General features: G+C 47.5%; 1 long non-coding RNA gene across 1 annotated transcript; it reads left to right on the top strand.

Annotated features, from left to right (window-relative positions):
• Positions 1–1,979: 1,979 nt before the first annotated feature.
• Positions 1,980–16,361, top strand: LOC135975053 (uncharacterized). Its single transcript, XR_010592110.1, has 2 exons — positions 1,980–2,148; positions 6,007–16,361. It is a non-coding gene; the product is annotated as an uncharacterized LOC135975053 (long non-coding RNA).
• Positions 16,362–23,733: the final 7,372 nt, after the last annotated feature.

Raw genomic sequence — 23,733 nt, 5'->3', positions numbered from 1 at the left:
TAAAAGAGCAGTGTAGCCGTGGTGGTGCGGGTGGTGGGACAAGCCAGATACCCAAGTACGATATCGTCTAGGTAGACACTTGAGCATCCAGCCTCTCCAGCTGCCCCCACTGTCACAGCTACACTGGTATTTTTAGCTCACAAGCTCAGTCTAAGCTTATGGGGTACGTCTACCCCAGCTGGAAATTCCACCTTCAGCTGCAATGTAGACGTCCCCAGAGAGAGCTGGGGCTGTGTGTGTGGGATTCAGTGTGAGGGCAGACAGGGGCGGCTCTAGGCACCAGCAAAGCAAGCAGGTGCTTGGGGCAGCCCATTTGCAGGGGTGGCAGGGATCCAGCCTGGGAGCTGAGAACCAACAGGGGGCCCTGGGAGCTGTAGTTCCTTGGTTTGCTCCCTGCCTATAGAGCCAGCCCTGGAGCAGGGAAAGAACTACATTTCCCAGCATTCCCTTCACTGCTATCAACAGGAAAGAGGGGGGGAGTATGGTAGCTGAAACCTCATGCTGCAGCTAGCTGTGAATGGAGAGCTGGCTGCTAGAAGTGATGGCACTGTGAATGGGGAACAAGTGTGCCCAAGGATTTAGGGTGACCAGACGTCCCAATTTTGACGGGACAGTCCCGATTTTAGGGGACTTGTCCAGTGTCCCAACCTTACATTGGTCGGGACACACTTTGTCCCGATATCCGGGGGACCGCGGCAAGCCGGCGCCACCAGTGCCACTCACTTGTTCTTCTGGGGCCCCTGGGGCAGCACTGCACAGCTGAGCTCCCAGCTGCCGTCTGCCTGCCGTCCGGCATGACCCTACCAACTGCAGCAGCAGCCCGAGGCACACACAGAGGTGAGGCAGGCAGTGAGGAATTCTCCGCAGCTCGGCTGCATGCTGGGAGTGTGTTGCTTGTAGACGCTGGCAGTGGGCAGAGAGACTGAGTCCCCCCCGCCCTCTCGACCTGACCCAACCCAACCCGCCAGCGATGCGACCTCCCTAGGCTAGGAGCCAGAGCGGGACCTGCCTGCTGGATGCTTGCTGCGTGCTGCTCCAGGTAAGCAATCAACTTACTCCTGTTTTTGCTGCGGCTAGCCTGTATGTGTGCCTATGGGGGGATCCGCCGGGAGGCAGCGAGAGCGTGGGGTGCTGGGGGGGGCTTTTATAGAGTCCCGTTCTGCTCTGCTGATGCAGGGGGCCGCTGGCCGTGGTGAGCACGGGCGCAGGGAGCCACGTTCTTTCGGGAGGGGGCTAAGCATAGCAGTACCTACACCCCCCAGCCCGCTGGGAAGCAGCTCCTTTCTTGTGGAGGAAGGCGCCAGTGTGGGGTGGAGACATTGAGTGATTGGGGGGGTGAAAATAAAATAAAAAATAGGGGAGGAAAGAAATAAGCCAAGGAGGGCGACTGTCCAGCAGGGTTGGGGGAGGGAGGCTCAAGTTGTGACAAATGTTCTCAAAGATTTCAATGAATCTTGTGTGCCTCAGTTTCCCCTATATTTTGCATGGCTACCCAGTGGGGGAATGGCCAAGCAGGTGTGGAACCTGGCGGCCAAAGGGGGGACTCCCAGGGACGGTGCGGGGTGAAGTGACTCCGATTCCGAACAGCTGCGGAGAAGGGAGCGGGGTGGGCTCGGGGGAGACCCCCGCTCCCCCCAGCTGGGGGCTGCAAGGCTTTAGGAAACGGGGTGAGCCCGGCCCTTACCTCTCTTGCTCTTGCCAATCTGCCCCAGCTTGGGGGCAGGGGCGGCAGGTTATATGGGCTCGTGGTGCCCAAACACCAGGAATATTCAAGCCTGGGGGCGGTGCTCCACCAATATTTGGAGCTGGGTTTCTCCCTTGGCCGAGCCTGGAGTGTGCCCCGGCCACCGCAGGCCACCCCCCAAGTCCCTCCCCCCACCCCGGAGCTTCCCTGCCTGAAAGAAAAGAGCCCAGTGCCTCTCCCTTGCTTGCTTCTGCTTTGCCGCTGGCTGCGGCTGCTTCTGCCTAAGGGCTATCGCACAAGAGCAGCAGGAGGGGGAAAAGGGAGGAGGGAGGAGGCACACATGTGTTTGGCAGCCCCCCTCCCCTCCCCCGGCAACCAGTTGGAGGAGACGCCAAGGGGACTTCCTGCCAGGAGATGGACATCTGGAGTGGATCTCACTCACCTGAGCAGCTGCTGGGGCTTCTGTGAGTTTTTGACCCTGTGATCCGCCCCCCCCGCCCCGCAGCCCTCACTCCTGCCCAACGTTGGGCAAGGGGCATCCCCATCCCCCACCCCCGGTGAGGGGCAGCAGGATGCAGCAGGGGAGGAAGGAAGCCACATGTGATGGCAGTCCCCCCCCCCCCCCCAGCACCCACCCACCACAGGGGAGATGGGGGAGGGGGCTTCCTAGTCCTGAGTAGTTGGGGCTTGGGTGAATTTTGTGACACACACACACCCCCACAGCCACCACCCTGCAGTCCCCACTCCTGCCCCACACTGGGCAAGGGGCAGCCCCATCCCCAGTGAGGCTATGGTGAGGGGCAGGAGCAGGGGAGGCCACACGCAGGGCCGGCGTTTCCACTAGGCGGTCGCCTAGGGCGGCAGGATTTGGGGGGCGGCCACACCCCAGCCCCACCCCAGAGCCCTCACCTGAGGGGAAAAACACGCAACTTAAAATTGCTGGTCAGTTTGGAGTATCATTGTGTTTAGCACAATACTTGGTTATTTTACACCCTTTAAAGTATATAACTAGTCGTATACAGGTGTTACGAAGTGGGAATGTTCTTAATGTTTTCTCTGAATACTGTGCGGGTGCCTCAGTTTCCCCTATGCAGTTCTTAAGGATCTAGATGGTGGGATAAGGAGGTGTGATTGTTGTAGAGCCCTAGAGGGCCAGTGTGATGCCGGCTGCACAGAGAATGGCCAAAACCCTGCCTCCGAGCAACTGATGGCCTGGGCCACTCTCCTGCAAGGTGCCAACTGAAGGTGTTGGAGAACAAAGAGATCAGGTGGCCTCCTAATGCCTGGAAAAGAGACAAAGGCCAGAGGAGGGAGTGTCAGTGCCTGGGTGGACTTCGGGGAAGCGCATGTGTGGAAGGGGATGCTGGGATGCTCTGGAACCACTCCTTCAACGCCAGTCAGGACTCTGGGGGAGCCTCCTCTCTCTGAGCATACTGTTTCCAGGGCAAGAAGCTTACACCTTCCTGGGTCTGACCTCGGAGCATTCAGCATGCCATTCTACACTGTGCGCTTCCCGCAGCGGGTCCGCCCAGGCAGGTCCTGGGGCAGCCAGAGGTCCCTGCACTCCAACTCTGCAGTCAGACGTGACTCTCAGCCAGCCAGTAAAACAGAAGGTTTATTAGACGACAGGAACACAGTCTAAAACAGAGCTTGTAGGTACAGAAAACAGGACCCTTCAGTCAGGTCCATCTTGGGGGCGTGAAGAGCCCAGACCCAAGTTCTGGGCCTCTCCCCATTTCCCCAGCCACTCCAAACTGACACTCCCTCCTCTGGCCTTTGTCTCTCTTCCGGACAAGGAGGCCACCTGATCTCTTTGTCCCCAACACCTTCAGTTGGCATCTTGCAGGGGAAACTGAGGCACCCACACAGTATTCACAGAAAACATTAAGAACATTCCCACTTCATCACAACAGGTGCAACAAAATATAATACTGTATATTGAAGCAGGCAAGTGCTGCTTCTGACTTTCCACTTTTAATTGACCCTTGTAATCTTGTGGCGCTGACGTGTTGTAGCTTCATTTTATATCGGCTTACAGGGCGGGAGCGGGGGGGCACCACCAAAAATTATACAAACCTGCCACCTATGCTTGGGGGGCCTCTTGTCCTGCCCCCCCCCCCCGCGAAGAAGTTGCTGGTAAATCAATGTGGGCTTGTGCAAAGGGCACCACACACATGCCATGCTCAAGGAGCAGTACTAGAGAGTGTGTGCCTTCTGAGGTAGTGCTTTTCACCACCACTGCATGCAAGGCAGGGGCTTGGAAGCCACAATCTATCTAGCCCATGGCACAGACAAGATAACTAGTCTAATCAAAATAAAGCTTGGATGTTTTCCCTTAGTACAGACTGCAGGACTGATCCCACATTCTGTATTCAAACTTACTGATTACAAGGGAACACATGTTGCAATGAAGCCTCATAATGCTTAAAAAATAGCTGCAACATGCTCACAGTGCAGAAGAGGGGAGAAAAAGTCTGTATTCCACATGCTGTGGCCACACCTCAGGGTATGTCTACATTGCAATTAGACACCTGCGTCTGGCCCAGGCCAGCTGACTTGGGCTCACAGGGTTCGGGCTAAGGGGCTGTTTAATTGTGGTTTGGACATTCAGGCTTGGGCTGAAGCCTGGGCTCTGTGAGGTACGGGGGTCCCAGAGCTCAGGCTACAACCTGAGCCAGAATGTCTACACTGCAATTAATGGTGTGGCCGGGTGGGTCTGCTGACCCTGGCCCTCCGCCCGCTCCTGCGCGCTTGCAGCTGGCAGACAGGGTCACCGCTGCTGGTCCTACAGCCCCAGCGGCCCGGCAGCGGAAGCGGCACCGGCGCAGGGGGGTCCCCTCTCCCGACTGGACTCAGAGTCTGGCTCAGGGGGTGGGGGGTTGTCATAAAATCTTGTAAAAACCATCCACTCACACACACATAGGTGAGACAAACATTGGTATGGAAAGGATGATTTGCATTCAGAGTCAATGATTATTCTGACCAGTATATGGCATCCCACTTCATGATGGCAAATTTTGAAGATTTAAAATAACTTTAGCCACAAATAACACACCAAAGCTTTAATGCAAACCTGTATTTGATTCAAATGATTTATGCTGTGATATTTTAAACATGCATCCCCTCTTTAGATGGGCTTAATCAAAACTGACAGGCAAAATACAGTGAGCAATGTCAGTTAAACTTTATGGGTAGAGAGGAATGTATGAAGCAGAAGGATGCCTACAATGGCATGTAGCTGATCTGTGACTTCTAGGAGCAATATCCCTGCAGCCATGGATGGGGCACTAGATGGGGAGGGCTCGTGTCATAATTATAAAGGGAAGGGTAACAGCCCTCCTGTGTACAGTACTATAAAATCCCTCCTGGCCAGAGACTCCAAAATCCTTTTACCTGTAAAGGGTTAAGAAGCTCGGGTAACCTGGCTGACACCTGACCCAAAGGACCAATAAGGGGACAAGATACTTTCAAATCGTGGTGGGGGGAAGACTTTTGTTTGTGCTCTTTGTTTGGGTTGTTTGCTCTTGGGACTGAGAGGGACCAGACATCAATCCAGGTTCTCCAAATCTTTCTGAACAAGTCTCTCATATTTCCAACTTGTAAGTAAGCAGCCAGGCAAGGCGTGTTAGTTTTTATCTTTGTTTTCTCAACTTGTAAATGTACCTTTTTGCTAGAGTGTTTATCTCTGTTTGCTGTAACTTTGAACCTAAGGCTAGAGGGGATTCCTCTGGGCTCTTTAAGTTTGATTACCCTGTAAAGTTATTTTCCTTCCTGATTTTACAGAGATAATTTTTACCTTTTTCTATAATTAAAAGCCTTCTTTTTAAGAACCTGATTGATTTTTTCCTTGTTTTTAGATCCAAGGGGGTTGGATCTGTATTCACCAGGGAACTGGTGAAGAGTCTCTCAAGGCTACCCAGGGAAGGGAATTAGCACTTTGGGAGTGGTGGCAGTGGACCAGATCTAAGCTGGTAGTTAAGCTTAGAAGTTTTCATGCAGGCCCCCACATTTGTACACTAAAGTTCAGAGTGGGGAAGCAGCCTTGACAGCTTGTCTACACTATCCGCCTCTGCACATGCTGATTCTACACAGGGCAGGCTGGGGCTGAGCACTGCTAGGCTGCTGCCCAGTTCACTTACCCACATTAGCAAGCAGGGATTGCACCTGGCAGCGTACATCTGCTTGATGTACAATCGGGTGCCATTGTCCCGATATTCAGGTAAAATTTTGCATTTGGTAGTGAAATAGAAAATTAGTTGATTGGGAATGTCCCATTAAACCCGACTGTGATCGGTTATCTACTGGCATTTTTGGTTTTTCAGGTTGTTTTCCGGTGTAACACAAATTTACGGTAGTTTACAGTTCTGAACCACAGTGCATACCGTAGGACAAACTACAGTGGGCACGTAATAACACGTAAGAAGCACAGAGACTGCGCAGTTCTTTTCAGTGGCTAGCTATCTAGCTAACGGTCTTCAGCCGAAAACCCCACCTGAAATGGCAACGGCAAGGGAGGAGCCAACTACCAAAAAACAAAAGAGACAGTGCAGATACAGGACAGAATGGGAAGCCACTTACACCTGGATTCGGAAATCCTATGAGTGTGATTCAAAAGCCTTTTGTAAAGCATGCAGGAAGGAATTTACCATTTGCCATGGCTGTGAGTCTGATGTTAAGCATCATGCTGAATCAAAAACTCATGGACAAAACACCCAGACTCACAAGAGCAGTATCCTGGTCTCACATTTTTTCAGCAAGCCAAATGAATCCTTCAATAACAGGGTTATCGCTGTTGAGCTAACTCAAGTTTACCTCACAGTAGTCCATCAACACTCCTATCGCTCATGTGACTGTGAACCTAAACCGGCACCTACTTTGTCGCCAGATTCAACGATTGCAAAGCACGTCAGCTGTGGCCAGACTAAAGCGGAGGCATTGATAAAAAATGTGCTGTCACTGCTCTCAACAGAATTTTTAAAAGACCTCAGCAAGCCAGACGGTCCCTATTTCTCAGTTGCCCCAGATGCATCTAACACGGGCAATGTGAAAACTTTCCCCTTATCACTGAGATACTGGACACCTGAACATGGGGTCCAAGATAAACTGTTAGACTTCTATGAGCAAAGCGAAGAGACCGCAGAGGCAATAAGCAACACATTACTTGAAAAACTTGCAACACACAAACTAGACCTAAACAAAGTGTCTTCCTACTGTGCTGATAATGCAAACGTGAATTATGGAAAGCAACAATCAGTGTACCAGAATTTAAAAAAACAAAATGAAAATATCTTGCCAGCAAACTGCCCTGCCCATATTGTGCACAATGCCGTGAAACATGGTAGCAATAACCTACCAGTTGACATTGAGACTCTGGTGATTAAGATGTTCAATCATTTCAGCAGTTCTGCTAAGAGAGTAGCAGCACTGAAGGATATGTTTGACTTTGTGGATATGGAGTATGCCACTTTACTGCGCCATGTTCCAACGCGCTGGTTGAGTCTTTTCCCAGCTGTAAATAGGCTTGTAAATACGTGGCAGGCTGTTAAGTGCTACTTTGTTTCTCTGGGCAGTGAGAAGTGTCCAAAATTTCTATGGATGCTGTTCTCGGACAGGGAAAACGGTGAACCAGGTGAGGGGCCTAGCGAAGTTGAGGTTCATCTGTTTTTCCTCCAGAATGTCCTGAAAATCTTCAATGATACTGTGCTCTGTTTGGAAAATGAGAGTATGATGGCATGTGAAGTGTATGGCATAATGAATACTCTGAGAACTAAACTTCAGCAATGGAAAAATGACAAATTCTTTGGCTCCAAAGTTGAAAGTGCATTAACTGAGATGCTGCCCGTCACTGCTGCATGTCTCCAGAAAGACTTCCTGAACTTTTACAATGTGTCGATCCTATATTTGGAGAAATGGTTTGATTTTTCAACAGCTGGCTACTTGTTCAACACCCAGTGCTTGAACATCAAAGTTAATAGGGTATTCGAATTCAAGGATCTGTCTGCAGCCGTGACAGCTGTAAACCTTCAGAAAACAGTGGATCTTGATCAGCTCTATGATGAGTACTGTATCATCAAAGACATCAACTCCAAGTTGGAGCCTGGAAACTATTCAGTTGGGGAACTCTGGTCTCAAGTGCTGAGAAACAAGGACAGTAGCACTGAATTCCCGAACATGGCAAAGCTGGTGTCATACGTGCTCAGTATACCCGTAAGCAATGCATACTCAGAGCGTGTATTTTCAATCATGAAAGGTGCATGGACTGATGTCCGGAATCGAAGCAGCATAGACTTGGTGCGGAGTGAAACCCTTGTCAAAATGAATTTCCAGATGAGTTGCAAGGACTTCTACAACTTTGTGATTGCCCAGAAGCAAGTTATGGCTATGGTAGGGTTACCATATTTTGTGCCTCCCAAAGGAGGACACTCCACGGGGCCCCGCCCCCGCCCCCACCCCCGCCCCAGCCCCAACTCCGCCCCCTCCCCAAAGTCTCCGCCCCCTCCCCTGCTTCCCGCGAACATTTGAGTCGCGGGAAGCCTGAAGCACGTAAGGGGGAATGTGGGGGGAGGAGGCGCGGCCCAGGCTGTCCCCGGCCCTGGGGTGCCGGCCCCGGGCCCGGCCCCGGCCCCGCACCGCCGGCCCGGCCCCCGAGTCCCCGGCCCGGCTGGCGCCCCCGATCCCCTGGCCGGGCCGACCCGGCCCCGCCGGAGCCCCCGGCCCGGCCGACCCGGGCCGACCCGGCCCCGCCGGAGCCCCCGGCCCGAGCCCCCGGCCGACCCGACCCGGCCCGGCCGGAGCGCCCGGCCGACCCGACCCGACCCAGCCCCGACGGAGCCCCCGGCCCGGCCGACCCGACCCGGCCCCGCCAGAGCCCCCGAGCGCCCGGCCCCGGAGCCCCCTGCCAGGCACCGCACCGCGGGCCCGGCCCGAGCCCCCGGCCCGACCCCCGAGCACCTGCACCGCCGGCCGGCATGTCCCGATTTTCCCGGACATGTCCGGCTTTTTGGGCTTTCCCCCCGGACGGGGATTTGGAGCCCAAAAAGCCGGACATGTCCGGGAAAATCCGGACGTATGGTAACCCTAGGCTATGGCAAAGTCAGCCAAAAAGTACTAGACTTCTGGCATATCTGAGAGATATGCAAATTAGGAAGTTGATTTATTGACTGAATAAAAAACCCGGCCCTTTACCCCTGTTTGTTTAGTGACCAAATAAATCTGTATGTTTAAATATGTATTACAACTAAGTCTATAATGTGGAGGAAAAAGTTTGCTAGGGCCTAAACTTTAGTTGTCTCGGGCCTGAACTTTGGTTCAGACCTGAACATTAGTTAAGTCTATTGTAGGTGAAAGGTTGTTAGAGGCAGAATAGAGGAAAAGTATAAAAGCAGAACTATCTATAATTATAAGACCTGTGATTCATAGTGCTGCATTGACGGTTTTGGAGAAGTCTGGAAATCGCAGTAGGACAGACTGTGAAAAACAGGAAAGCTTAGAAACCGCAATAAGGCAGACTGTGAAAAACAGGAAAGCTTGCTAAGCTATATTCCTTTTATGGAGAGTGTATTCCAAATATGGCAATAATGCTGATAAGACAGTATGTATCATGTAATTGTGGTTTTATGCTATATAAGCTGTGCAAGATTCTGTAATCGGGGGGATTGCTAGTTTACTGGTACCCCCCGTGCATGCATGAAAATAAAAAGGCCTCAGGCGATTCTGATTCAAACACAACGCGTGGTTCATTTTTCCACAACAATCTTGGTGCCAGTGACTCGGATCCACAGACTGTCCACCGGACCAGGAGACCGCGGACCATTCCCCTCCGAACCCAGCCGGCACTTGATAGGTGAGAGACCTTTTAAATCTCTATTTGGGTTATCGGTGGAGGACTGTCCGTAGGCCCTGGGTCGGGTGAGTAGCAAGCTGGATACGGACCTTTTGCTGCCAGACTCGCCTGACAACCTTTTGGTTTCCCGGGAGGAGCCACGGGTAAGTGGCGGGGAGTCGGGGTTCCCACAAGGATAGGCCTTGGTTTTAGGCCTTACCTCAGTGTTTGTGTGCAAGTGTGAATGACTGAAAATGAATGAGGGTCATAGGAAGACGCCCAGAGCTTTCTGCGAGGCCTTGAGGCTTACGACCAGGAATGTCTCTAAAGCAAGCCCTATGACCCGTGTGAGTGGCCTGATATTGTTCAGGGAAAAAGGGATTATAGGTTTAGGAAGACGCTATCGGAAACCTAGGGATTGAGAGATTGGATCTCACAGTCGGTAACCTCGGGATAGCTGACCAAAACCCTATAAACAGGTAGACTCCAGGAAAATGGGGGGAGCTGAGGATCGTGGGAAAAAGGGATTATAGGTTTAGGAAGACGCTATCGGAAACCTAGGGATTGAGAGATTGGATCTCACAGTCGGTAACCTCGGGATAGCTGACCAAAACCATACAATCAGGTAGACTCCAGGAATCAGGGAAAAAGGGATTATAGGTTTAGGAAGACGCTATCGGAAACCTAGGGATTGAGAGATTGGATCTCACAGTCGGTAACCTCGGGATAGCTGACCAAAACCCTACAATCAGGTAGACTCCAGGAATGTAAATGTAATTGGTATACCAGAGATGATAAAAATTTGTAATTTCCATTAGAAGAAAGCTTTGACCTTGACAGGACTGTGCACCTCAGAGGCGCACTTCTTGTCAACAAAGTCGGACAAGATCAGTTTGATGTATATGTTTATTGGTGTAAGGAAACAGTAAAACGGCGCCATAAATCTCAAGTAGGGAGTCCCAAGGACTCCCAAGAAAAGCTTAAAAAAGATAAAAAGGAAATTGACTCTTTTCCGTAATCCCGCTGGCCAGCAGATATCGCTCTATTCATCTAGACCCCTTCAGTAGGCAAAGCCCCTTTGGAGTATCCCCTCCACACCTCCTGACGATCTTATAGACATGTTATTGTCAATTTTTCTCTTTAGCCCTTGTTTATCGGTTAACCTTTTGGGAAAAGACTTGTTGTGTAAATTAAATTGTATAATCTGCTGTACCCCAGATGGTATGTATCTGGACCTGCCTGGTCCTGCTCACAATGAAGTCCTGGCAGTTTATAGGAAAAGACTGACCCCAGCCCTTCCTCGTTGCAACAGGAACTGCTGGTTAAGGTCTCTCCCTCCCTGTGGGCTTTGTGAGCCGATCATGCCAACCAGGTTGGGTGCATTGAGTCTGCCCAAGCCGTTAAGATTGGTCTAAACCCAACAAGAACCCTTCCCAAGGTGCAGCAGTACCCTATATCAAAACAGGCCAAGGAAGAATCCAATCTGTTGTTACCTCCTTGATTTAACAAAAAGTCATTATTCCTATGGTCAGTAAGTGTAACTCCCCCGTTTTATCATGCTGTTCATGCTGTTGTTCTTTTTTCCTCTCCCGTTGTCCCTAGCCCTGTTATTATTCTTTTTTATAATGCACCAGTGCTGAGGGGTTATTATCGCCTCAAGAAAAGATTGTATTAAGTCCAGACATAAAGAATTAAAGTTGTTATTAAGTAAGATGTATAAATAAAGAAAAGGGGGGTTAGTCATAATGCCCACCCTCCTTGCTAAATTGGTAGTGAAACAATGCCTGTGCCCATGGAAAGAAATAATGCAGCAAAGAAAAAAGGATCGGGCCCAAAACAAGCAGGCAATCACAGTTTGAGGAAGTTGAAAGAAAGAAAGTGAAAAGTTAACTCTACAGTTACTGGAGGGAATCAAGCAGTGAAACTTGGTAGGAATGTCTGTAAGTAATCCAGGCAAGAGGTTATTTAAGTGGAATTATTCAACTATGAATAATTTAGTCGAATTTGCTGAAGAACACTCCTGCTGTGTAAAATTTTTATTTTATAAGTTTGAGATGAATTGGTATTGTTTAAAGTTGCAAAACTGATAATACTTTTGCCAGACACAGGAAACTAGTGTTGTTTAAGGTATTTAGCATTTAATCCTTAAGGTGACTTAATGCTTTATAAGATTTAAAATGTTTTAAATAAAGACCAAAGGTTGTGGCTGCAGCAGGGTAGTCAAAGCCAGGAGAATAAAAGATTTGAATTTGTTTCTGGGTAACAAAATAGCAGATAAAAGATCTGGTAAAGAGAGAGAAGGACAGTGCCACTGGTTCTGTGTGGTCGAGCTGTCACTTTGCTATGGTTGCATGAAGATTTTGTAAGCACAAAAGAAACAGTTACACCTTGTGTAGAAATTAATGAAGAGAATGTGCATTTTCCCCAGAAAATGTGCAGTGTATATTGAAGCAGAGGTAAAAGAAATGCAAACCTATCGAAATAGGTTGTGTTGTCTTTTTTCAGATCACTGTATGTTTGAAAATAGGAGTTAAAAGTTAATTGTGTCCTTTTTTAAGTAAGAGTCTTTAAGCTGTGGATAGCTTTGGATCCAGAAGCAAGCCAGAAAGCATCTGTACTAATGCAAATTATCTTAACTGATAATGTAGAAGCCACTGAAACCTGGGCTGCCTATAAAACAATTACAAGGAAATATGGGGTAATTCCTCTGTTTTGCCTGAAATCAACAAGAGTATGTGTATATAAAGGAAATATTTTAAGCAATGACTGACTACCCAGAAGGGGTAGGCTTCTGTTCTTTTGTCTTTCAGATCATCAGAGAAAAACAAATGCCAGCTAAATAGCATTCAATGTACCATGCATTTACTGGTACAATAGGAATTATTTTTGTGTTCTGTGTCCTGTCTTGTGGTGTTTGTCTTGTGGCCAGAATTGTTGTTTCCTATTTTTATAGAACAGTCTAGTTCAAAATTAAATAGAAGGGTTAAATAAAAAAACAACAGATATTTGTTTTATTCAACTTGGAATACAAAGTGTTTGGATAAATCAGGAAAATGTGATATACTAAAGTCTAATACATTTGCTTAAGTAAGAAAAAGAAACTTCATTGGCCAGATCTTTTAATTGAAAAAAAAAATGTTGTTAATAAAATTACCAACAGTCTTTGGAAGCAAGGACATGAAAGGTTAACCCACTCCCTATATTGCACATGGGATCCTTCTGGCTACCTCAGATTTCTAGCCAGAGGGCTGGGGAGGGAGGAAAGCTATTGGACATCAGAGGTTGTACCAAGTGGACTCCTCAAAAGTGGGTGTGCTTGTCCTAGTTTGTTGCTCCAAAGCTCTGTAATAAAGAGGTAATACTACTGGAAGGGTATATGTGGCATACATAGAATAATAAGACTAATGTACTGTATAATGGCAATGTGTATGTGTTCATTGTTGGGAAAAGGGGTATGAGTGAAAAGTGGAAGTTTCCCTTGTAGGTTAAAAAGCCAAGAAGGGGAGAAGGAAGAAGAACAGAACGAATTAACTGAAAAAAATAGCTAGCAAGCTCAGTCCAAAGATAAGATGCTGGCCCCATTCAAGGACACTGCTACAGCTAAGACTTGGCTGACAACCAAGAAAAGGGGGGGCTTGAATGTGCCCAAGCAGCTGTAAAAATATCTGCAAAACACTGCCAGGCATTAATGAAATGTGTTAGGTTTTTCTCACAGGTAAAGAAGTGCTATCCAAAGACCCTAGCAGCCCTGCCATTCATTGAAACCAGAAGACTGAGTCTACGTAAAGTCCATCAAGGAAAGACTGCTTTGGCTCCATACTGGAAAGGCCCTTTCCAAGTCCTGTTAACCACCAACACCGCTGTGAAGTGCCAAGGACTGCCTGCCTGGACCCATGCTTCTCACTGTAAAAAGACCCCTCCACCTCGGGAGGGCTCTCCAACTGATAAGCCTATTTCTCTTTCTAGCTCTGCTGTGCTTTCTGAACAGCAGGGAAAAAGGACAAGGTGAAGTGCTAGTAACGTCTCCCTTGTCCACTGACAGACCTACTGTGCCTTTGGATTTTTCTAGAAGAAGCAAAACCATTACAGGGTGATGTGCTAGTAACCTCTCCCCTGTATGATGCTAAACCACGACTGTTTCAGGAAAAGAGAAGAAGGAACACTCGCTCCATTGAAATCACCAAAGTCCAGGGATTCCTGACTACAAAAGATATTAAGAACTGACCCTAGTAAAGAAACAAAGAATTACACACTGGCAGGAAGAAACTTGTGGGACCCATGCTTAGGAATGTGGTATTGATTGGATTTTGGGGTTTATTCTACAGGCTGTGCCCTGTGTTTTGGATAAGTCCTTCAGCATGTATTGCCCTCCCTAATTGAATTTTAAATGACAAGTACCAAAGGCACCTTGTTGCCACTGCCCCTGCCATCTCCTCCATTACACTATTACCCCTGTAACACATCCAAATATAGATAGTGCCATAGATTTGATAAAACCAATGGCCAAGGCCTTCACACTTTAGTGATTTATTTAAATATTGTTTAAAAAAAGAAATTATTTTTAAGGTTCAGGATATCCCATATAAGTGAACAATTGAATGGAAAACAAGTGGATCAGTGGAGATAAAAGTATATGATATTTCTACCAGTGAACCCCAAGAATTTGTAATTGCAATTGATGGGTTCTATAGCAAAGTAGACATGATGGCCATCCCCGGGGTTTGTAACACCTCAACAGGGAAAGGTCCCTTTTGTTATTTAGTCACCCAGTTAAAAGGGGGTCAAATATATACCCAAAGGCTCTGTTCAACCTCAAGAAATTTTAATTGTATTCACACAATTCCCGTGACCATTGATGTAACCTGTACCCTATTGCAGTATGCCCCACCCTATGTTTTTAGAGTTAACGATTTCCAAAAATATGTGAAGGTGTTCAGTCAGCAAATGTGGTATAAGACTAACCCTAAAAGGGATATATATGGAAATCGATGGACCATAATCAATGCCACCCTGGGAACCATAAGATTTATGTTATCTTTGTCTAGTTTCCAAATTACTTTTAAATATTATAACTATTCAAGGGGGGCTGCTCTCCGAATAGCTCAACTACGGGCATGGGCTTTCCCCAAACGAAAAAGAGATTTGACTGGACATCTGTGGGATGGAGCTAATGGTGTAGCTACAATTTGGAATATCTATAAAAACCAACACCATGCAGAAAAATTGGGCCAATTAGAAAAGGCCTCAGGGCTTATTACAGGGACACAACTAACCCAGGAACAACTAACTGTTCAGAGATCCAGGATTTTCTGAATGAGCAATTAGCAACCATTCGAAGTGATCTCGAACACCAGGCCTGGCCCACTGCCCTCACAGACACCTCAGGAGTGCCATCTGATCTGTGGCCATGGAGACATACCTGGAGGTTTTCAGGGTGGAGATGTGTACAGTCCCAATGCTTCTTCCAGCCGTATGGACCAGTTAAAGGGATATGGGCACCTACTTACCGAATCCTGCCTGGTCCATGGGGAGGATGCATCTGGGACTGGGTGATTCACCGAGATATATGGGAAATAAAACCACCTGGTTTACCTAGCCGATTTATAGTCGGTGCCCCTGAAATAACGCCCAATATTTGGATTAGATTAGGAAACCAATGGACACTCTGGCCATTGGAACCCTCACAGACCCAATGTATATGTAAACTCAAACCAGGGAAAGTTGTCACTGTCCATAACAATGTTTGTTGGGAAGGTAAGGGACTGGGAAACCTCCTGACAGAAGTCATGATCTTCCAGGTTAATAACAGCTGTGTATTTGTTAAGGCCCATATTGTACACAACGCCCATTTTAACCTCACTATGACTGCAGGCAGCCATGTTATTTATTGGCCTTTGGATAAAAATTTACAATCAACTCTCTGGTTCGAGATGCCCTTTAACTGGACAACCCTGGTACCAGACTGTTTCCAAAATCTGCTTTCATTGATACCCAAGGTCCAGAAAATTTCTGATTTATAGGGACAAATTCATATCCTCGAAAATGTGTATCAAACAGAAAAAGGTGCCTTTCAGACCGCCTATCGATTGTCTTCTTTGTGTACTAGTCAAGACATGTTGTGTGCAGTAACCAAAATTGTATACGAGACACACCATGTTGTTGTTATAAGCGGATTGATTATTGTATTAGGATTGTTTGGTTTAGGATTATGTTTTTGTTATTGTTGTTGCAAAAGATATTGCTGTGCCTGTAATTTTTCTGCTAAGCCTATTGCGAGAGAGCAGGTAGCCTTAATGATTGTTAATGAGGTTTATGATAAAAGTTGGGATGAGATAAGAGAAAAGGAAAAGACAGAAATTAGAGGGCTCATGAATGTGGAAGTTTAGGCCAAGGGTGGCGCTGGAAGCGCCAAAGGGGGGAATTGTGGAGGAAAAAGTTTGCTAGGGCCTAAACTTTAGTTGTCTAGGGCCTGAACTTTGGTTCAGACCTGAACATTAGTGAAGTCTATTGTAGATTAAAGGTTTTTAGAGGCAGAATAGAGGAAAAGTATAAAAGCAGAACTATCTATAATTATAAGACTTGTGATTCATAGTGCTGCATTGACAGTTTTGGAGAAGTCTGGAAACCGCAATAAGGCAGACTGTGAAAAACAGGAAAGCTTGCTAAGTTATATTCCTTTTATGGAGAGTGTATTCCAAATATGGCAATAATGCTGATAAGACAGTATGTATCATGTAATTGTGGTTTTATGCTATATAAGCTGTGCAAGATTCTGTAATCGGGGGGATTGCTAGTTTACTGGTACCCCCCGTGCATGCATGAAAATAAAAAGGCCTCAGGCGATTCTGATTCAAACACAACGCGTGGTCATTTTTCCACAACACTGATTCCAGACCTCTGTGACGTAGTTTGCTTCAGCTGTCAGTGGCTGAAGCTGGGGCTGAAGGCAGGACTGGGGCCTCCGCTCTGTGACTGCGGCTGGAGCCAGAGCTAGAACTGGGACCCTTCACTCCCCTGCCCTGCAACTGGATCTGACTTTGCAACCAGGATCCTGCGCCCCTGTCCTGCAGCTTCAGGCGGGGGCTGGAGCCGGAGCCCTGTGCCCCTGGCCCTGTGGCTTCTACTGGGTGCTGGAGCTGGGGCCGTACAACCCCTCTCGCAGCTTCCTCGGGCCCCCTCTTGCAGCTTCCTAAGGCCCCCTCTCATGGCTCTGGGCACCTGTCTGTCTTCGTCATCTTCCCCGCATCTTCCCCCCGCTCACCCAATGTGTCCTGCTATTTCACTCTTGCGGTCTGGTCACCCTAAGTTCACCAGAAAGGAGACTGAACCCTCGCCCTTCCCTGCTACTAAAATCCTTGGTGGGATGTAGGGAGTCACTGAGAGCACAATCCCCCCAGGAATTTCAGAGCATATCAGAGAGAAGGGCTGATTCCCTGGGGTCCTCCTGTTTCTATAGGAAGGAGTGTGTGCTTCTTCTCTGAGAACCATCTCTGGAATCTCATGGGGTGTGTGCTGGGGGGGTGGGAGAAGGGTAGGTTTTCAGACTCTCACTCCCCAAGACAGCCAAGGGCCCTCTGGTTAGTGCTCAACAGAACCAGGCAGAGCTCTGGCCTGAAGTCCCAGCTCCTTCCTCTGTCCCTCAAGAAAGAAGGACCTGACACTGCATTGCACTGGATGCCCCACTGGGGACCCAGCTAGGAGAACAGAATAGAAAATGGATCTTCCAGTCTCCCCTTTCTAGTCCCCCAAAGAATTAAGGTAAAATTGGTTCCCACTCCTCCTTATGGGACTCACCTCCAAGATGTAGTGGAGCCTGTCTGCGTCTGGGGACTCTGCCAGCAGGTTCCACAGCATGGCATCCAGGAGCTCTGGCATGACTTTGTGCCAAGCCTGCAAAGCATGGGTCAGAGTTAGGGAAACTGGGCCTACACCTGCCACAGGATGGGAAGAGGGGTCTCTGGGAAGCATTAGTGAGACTCCCAAACACACATCCTGGCCTCTCTCATTCACATCCCACTGCAGGCAATTAGCAAGTATTGATGACACCTGGATCTTTGATCCATGAGCTTAGCAGGTCTCTGCAGACGGCCTTGTAGGCAGAAGAATATGAAACAGCCAAGTTGCTATGGATGGAAGCTGGGCTTCTGGGCAAAACACGGCATATGGAAGAAAGAAAGAAATCCCCCAGGGAGGGGTAATCCTCTGGAGGGAAGGATCCAACCCTGCAGCTTGTTCCATCTCTGCCTACCCCACCCCTAAATATGGAGCTCCAGCGAATCAAGGGAGCAGGGACCAAGGACCACTCTGGAAGAGTAGGAGGATGGAGGAGGAGGATGTACCTGGAGGTGGGTGGTGTCCTTCTCCGTGCCCAGGGTGAAGACGGAGTGAAGGGCAGCTCGCAAGAGCTGGGTCTCTAGGTCTGGCTCAAGGGCAGGTTTCATGGTGCTGGCAAGAGAGAGGAGCTGGTATTAGACTGTGCAGTATGGGGGTGGGACTGTCGCCAACATGGACATGAAACCACAGGGATATAGGCACAGGCTGGCGAGAATGGAAACTGAGGCACTGAGCTAGGGAATGACAAGGCCAAGGGGTCTCAGACAGACAGTGGCAGGAGAGGAATAGCGCCTGTTCCCTGGAGCCTGCTGCCCCTCCTGTATCTGAGCCCGGGAGTGAGCCCCTCCCCAAGGCCTCTGCAATGTTATTGGAGTGAAAAGAACAGCCCCCAGCCAGGAGAGAGTGAACCTTCCCACCCCACTCACTGCTGCCTGGAGTGAGAGAATTGACCCTATTCCCATTGGACCTACCCAAGGAGTCACACAGCAAAGCGGTGACAGAGCCAGAAAGAGAAACCAACAGTCCTGACTCCTGTTCTAAGTAACAGACAACAGCCCCTCCTCCCCCTCCCCCCTCCCCGGAGCCAGGGATAGAACCCAGGAAAATTTTCATGGAAACCGTTTTCTGTCAGAAAATCCATTCAGACTAAACCACTTTGTTTCTTGAAATCATAACAAGTAGGATGAAAATTCTCTGCAAAAATCTTTGTTTGCAAAACAAGAGCATCTCCTGTTTGTCACAGTGCATTAAACTGTCTCGTCCTACTCAAAGGGGAGACACTATGATCTAGAAAATTAGACGAGATACTTCAGGCTGAGCTAAGTAGTTGCTGCTCTTAACAATTTCAAAAGAATAAAATACAAATAAAATAGAATATTATGTCATAATCTGATATGGCTCAATGTGATAGGACACCTCCTATTCTGCACTGCTACTAGTGACACGCTTCAATGGATCCCCATCATCCACCCATCGTGAGGTAGGTGGGAGAGGATTGTTATTCGTATTTGACAGAAGGAGAAACTAAGGCTGAGAAAGGAGCAGTGACTTGTCTTAGCTGATGCAGCCAGTCAGTAGCAGAGTTGCTCTCAAATGAGCTACAGACCAACAATTGTTCATAGTAATTATTCAGCAAGTATTTTAGAACAATTGGAATGTTAGAGAGAATCATGAACTGCTCTGAGACAATTAATGGAAAGCAGGATCAACATTGGTCAAACATATAACTGGTTGTGACTTATTTGCTTGGTCATAAAAGAGAAGAAGAAAGACCAGAGTTTCCTCCCTGTCAATAGCCTCCTCCTCAGCCAATCAAGGTTGAGACTTTGAGGGGTGGGAGGCGAAGGGTTCTCATCAAATAGCCCAAAGAATGGCCCAGGTCAGCACCGAGGGGATCACTCTCGGAGCACTATTCCAGTCTCACCTCTCTGTGAGGGCCTCCCACAATGCCCTCGGCCCCCACTCCACACACAGAGCTCCTGGTGGTGGGAGGAGAGCAGAGGAAAAGGACAAAGGAAGCAAGAAGAGAAAGGTAGGAGGGACAGAGGAAAAGGGAAAACAAAAAGGAGAAACCCCAATGTCCCCAGTGATTCTAAGGGACAAAGTCCTACATTAGGAATACAATGCTGCCACCTCAATCTAGTGTTTTCCATTTCTAGAATTCAGTCGGCACCTGATGGATCAGACTGAACCGGTTCCAAACATCTCGGAGGCTCTTACCTTCTATATAGGGACGTCTGTTTTCTAGCAAAATCAATAAAAGAAAAGGAGAAAACTCTGAAGAGGGTCCTCCTTGGCTCACGTACGTGAAAGTGAATTCTCTCTCAGTCCTCAAGGAGAAACCTCAAGAAGGAGACATGCTGAAGCAAAGCCAAAGGGATCTCCAAGGTTGCCCCTGTCCTGCACCCCTGTCCTGCCTGGCTGATGTCAAGATCTCTCTGTGAGATCATCGCCTCCCCACCACCTTTGTCCAATAGGCTGAGGTCCTGCCAAAGGCCCTTGTGATGTCACTGCCACACCCACCCCTCCCCTGCAGTGCTGATGTCCTGTCCCTGTCCAGCCAGATTGGATGTTTGAGCTGCTTCCCCTGGATAACCCCACTCAATGACTCTTCATTGTGGGGGTGACACCGACTACACAGTAGAATACGAGAGGCTCTTCCCCAGGCTGCAATCAGGTTTTCATAAGTTAGTCGACTTTATGGCCAGAAGGAACCATTAGAGCATTTAACCTGATCACCTGCGTATCCTAAGGCCTCCTGTATGTCAGAAGAGCTGGGTTTTTCTTTTACTCAAACATTTTCCAGAAAGACATCTAGTCTTTATTAGAAGATTTCAAGAGATGGAGAAGCCATCATTTCTCTTGGTAGTTTGTTGCAATGATGAATCACCCTCTTACAAATCTGGGTCTTATGGTCAATTATACTTTTTTTGATTTCTGCCTCCATCCATGGGGTCTTTTCATGCCTGTCTCTGCTAGATAAAAGAGCCCTTTTATACTCAACATTTTCTCTCCATGAAGTCAAGCAACTCACCACTCATTCTTCTTTTGTATATACTAAACAGATTGAAAAAGCTCAATGTCTCATTATAAGGCATCATCCCCATTACTCAGTTATGAATCTTTTCTGTCCCCTCTCCAATTTTTTTAACATGATATTCAAAATGTGGACACAAGAACTGGATTCAACATTCCAATATCAGTCTCACCAATGCTGTATCACTTCCCTTTCCATACTCACTATTCTATACATCCAAGAATGGCTTTAACCTTTTTTACCACAGTTTCACATTGACAGATCATGTTGAGCAGCTCGTCCACTATGGCCCCGAAATCCTTTTCAGGGTCACTGCTTTCCAGCGGACTGTCCCCCATTCTGTAGGGTGCCACCTGACTCCTTTGTGATTGGAAGTATGGGTTTGCATATGGCTTTATTAAAACCTAATTATTCAGTAAGTATTTTAGAAGAACTAGCCCATTAGAGAGAGAATCATGAATTACTCAAAGACAAGGAATGGAAAAAAGCAGGAAGAGCAATCAAATAAATGTTTGGTTATGGCTTATTTCCTTGGTCTTAAAAGAGAGTAACAAGGCCTGAGTCTCCTCCCTCACAAGAGCCCCATGCTCGCCCAATCAGCATTGAGACTCTGAGAATCAGAAAGCTGAGAGTTCTCACCAGATGCCCCAGGTCACCACCAGAGGGAGTCACTCTTAGAGCACTATTCCAGCCACATGTCTTTTGGAGGGACTCCCACAATGAGAGTTGGAGTGCAACCCCCTCCCCGCCCCCCACTCCACATGCACAGACAGGTCCTGGTGGTGAAACGAGAGCAGGGGGAAAGGACAAAGATGCAAGAGAAGAAGAGAAAGGAGGGAGAGACAGGAAAACAAAAAGGGGAAACCCCAATGTCTCCAGTAATTCTAAGGGACAAAATCCTAGGTTGGAAATAAAATGCTGCCCCCACAATCTAGTGTTTTCCTTTCCTAAAAATCAGGCGGCACCTGATGGATCAGACTGAACAGGTTCCAAACATCTCGGAGGCTCTTACCTTTTATACAGGGACATCTCTTTTCTAGCAAAATCAATAAAAGAAAAGGAGAAAACTCCAAAGAGGGTCCTCCTTGCGCTCACGTATGTGAAAGTGAATTCTCTCTCAGTCCTCAAGGAGAGACCTCGAGAAGCAGACATGCTGAAGCAAAGCCACAGTGATCTCCAAGGTTGCCCCTGTCCTGCACCGCTGTCCTGCCTGGCTGATGTCAAGATCTCTCTGTGAGATCATCGCCTCCCCACCACCTTTGTCCAATAGGCTGAGGTCCTGCCAAAGGCCCTTGTGATGTCACTGCCACACTCACCCCTCCCCTGCAGTGCTGATGTCCTGCCCCTGTCCAGCCACATTGGATGTTTGAGCTGCTTCCCCTGGATCACCCCACTCAATGACTCTTCATTGTGGGGGTGACACCGACTACACCGGAGAACACGAGAGGCTCTTCCCCATGTACGCTCAGTTTTTCATAAATTAGCAGACTTTATGGACCGAAGACACAATTAGAGCATGTAATCGGACACCCTGCATATTGCATGCTTTCTGTATAGCATAGTAGCTAGTTTTTGACTAAACACTTTCCAGAAAGGCATCTAGTCTTCATTAGAAGACATCAAGAAATGGGGAATTCCCACCACTTCCCTTTCTAGTTTGTTCCTTTGGTGATTCATCCTCACTGTTGAATATTTGTGCCCTATTTCTAATACGAATTGGTCTCTTGAGTTTCCAGCCACTGGGTCTTGTTATGCTTTTCTCTGCTAGATTAATGAGCCCTTTAATACCTGATATTTTCTCTCCATGAAGTCACTTCAATGCTCCAATGACGTCACCTCCCGATCTTTTTTATAATCTAAACAGGCTGAGGTCTTTCAATAGCTCACTAGCAGGCATTTTCCTCCAGCCCTCAAAACCTTTCATTGCTTTCTGCTGCCCCATCTCCAATATTTCAAAATCTTTGTCAAAGGTGGACGCCAAAACTGGATGCAGTATTCCAGGATCAGTCTTACTGATGGTGTGTCACCTCCTGCTGTACACTACATATATGACAGACAAAAACATGATACAGGTACAAAAACAGACCATGTGATTAGACAGAGAGACAGACAGACAGGACCATTTCTTCTACTAACACACAACCTCATTTAGTCATAATGACAGATTTCTCTTTGAGTGTGAATTATGTTAGCTAGCTAGATAACAAATAACCTATGAAAATTATTGTGCTTGTTTTCCTGTTAATGATTGGCTTTGTCCACATCATGATTTTCTTATAAGTACTCCTCATTAAACATTATTTAGCAAAGATTTTTATAACTATATCTTACTCCATCTCTCATTTACAAACATCTCATAAAAAGTACTTGGTGTTTGGACTTCGAGCTGTTTTGACTGGATACATTTTAAACATGCTGTGTTTTGTTTCTCTGAATAAATGGAAGTATCACATGTGGGTTCCTGAAAAATCAAGGGGCTAATTCTCAGCTGGTTTAAATTGTCATAGCTCTGTTGAAGTCAATAGATCTCTGAGAATTTACACCAGTTGAGGATCTGGTCCAAAAACTCATGATTATGAACTTAAAACTCACTTTGAATATTCTGTACAAAGGCCCTGATTCCGCAGCCACTTTAGCACATTCTAAACTTTGAACACATGAGTGGCCCCATTGAAGGTTTAAAGAAAAACGTATACTTAAGTCCCTGTTGGTTATGGGTTAGGGTTATGGATAGGGCTTAAGGCTAACACCAAACTGGTGTCAGACCCGGACACTGTACAAGTTACTCTCCTTTCCCAATCAAATAAAGCCCTGCAATTGGTGCATGGGAATTATTCTCCCTTTCTGGGTTCTGGATTATTAACATGAAATAACAGTTTATCCCAAAGCCAGAATCTCTGGGTCTTCTCCAAATTCACCAGTCCAGTATGCCGCTTCATCACCAACCTCTCCCTCCTGGACGTCCTGCTCACCAGCATGGTCATCCCTATGGTGAGCAATCAGGAGACTAGTTCCTTCCCTAGCTACTATGGCCAGGCCTACTTCCACTTCCTGATGGACTGCATGGAGCTCTTCCTCTTTGATGTCATGTCCTTAAACTTCTATATGACCATCTGATACCTGCTGCAATACGTCACCATCGTGAGCAATTGTATCTGCCTCTGGCTGGTGGCTGCCTCATGGCGAGGGGTAACATTTGCAAAAGCACTTATGTGACAAGGTTCCATTTTCAAAAAATGCCTTAGTCACTCAGGCCTGATTTTTAAAGGTATTTAGGTGCGTTGTGAGATTTTCAAAAACATCTTATCACTTAACACACATTGATTTCTATAGGTATTAAGCATCTAGGTTCTTTAG

This window comes from Chrysemys picta, chromosome 12, assembly GCF_011386835.1.
Source record: "Chrysemys picta bellii isolate R12L10 chromosome 12, ASM1138683v2, whole genome shotgun sequence".
Taxonomy (NCBI): Eukaryota; Metazoa; Chordata; order Testudines; family Emydidae; genus Chrysemys; species Chrysemys picta.
The sequence above is the reverse complement of the archived record's forward strand: the minus strand, read 5'-3'. Positions and strand labels throughout refer to the sequence as shown.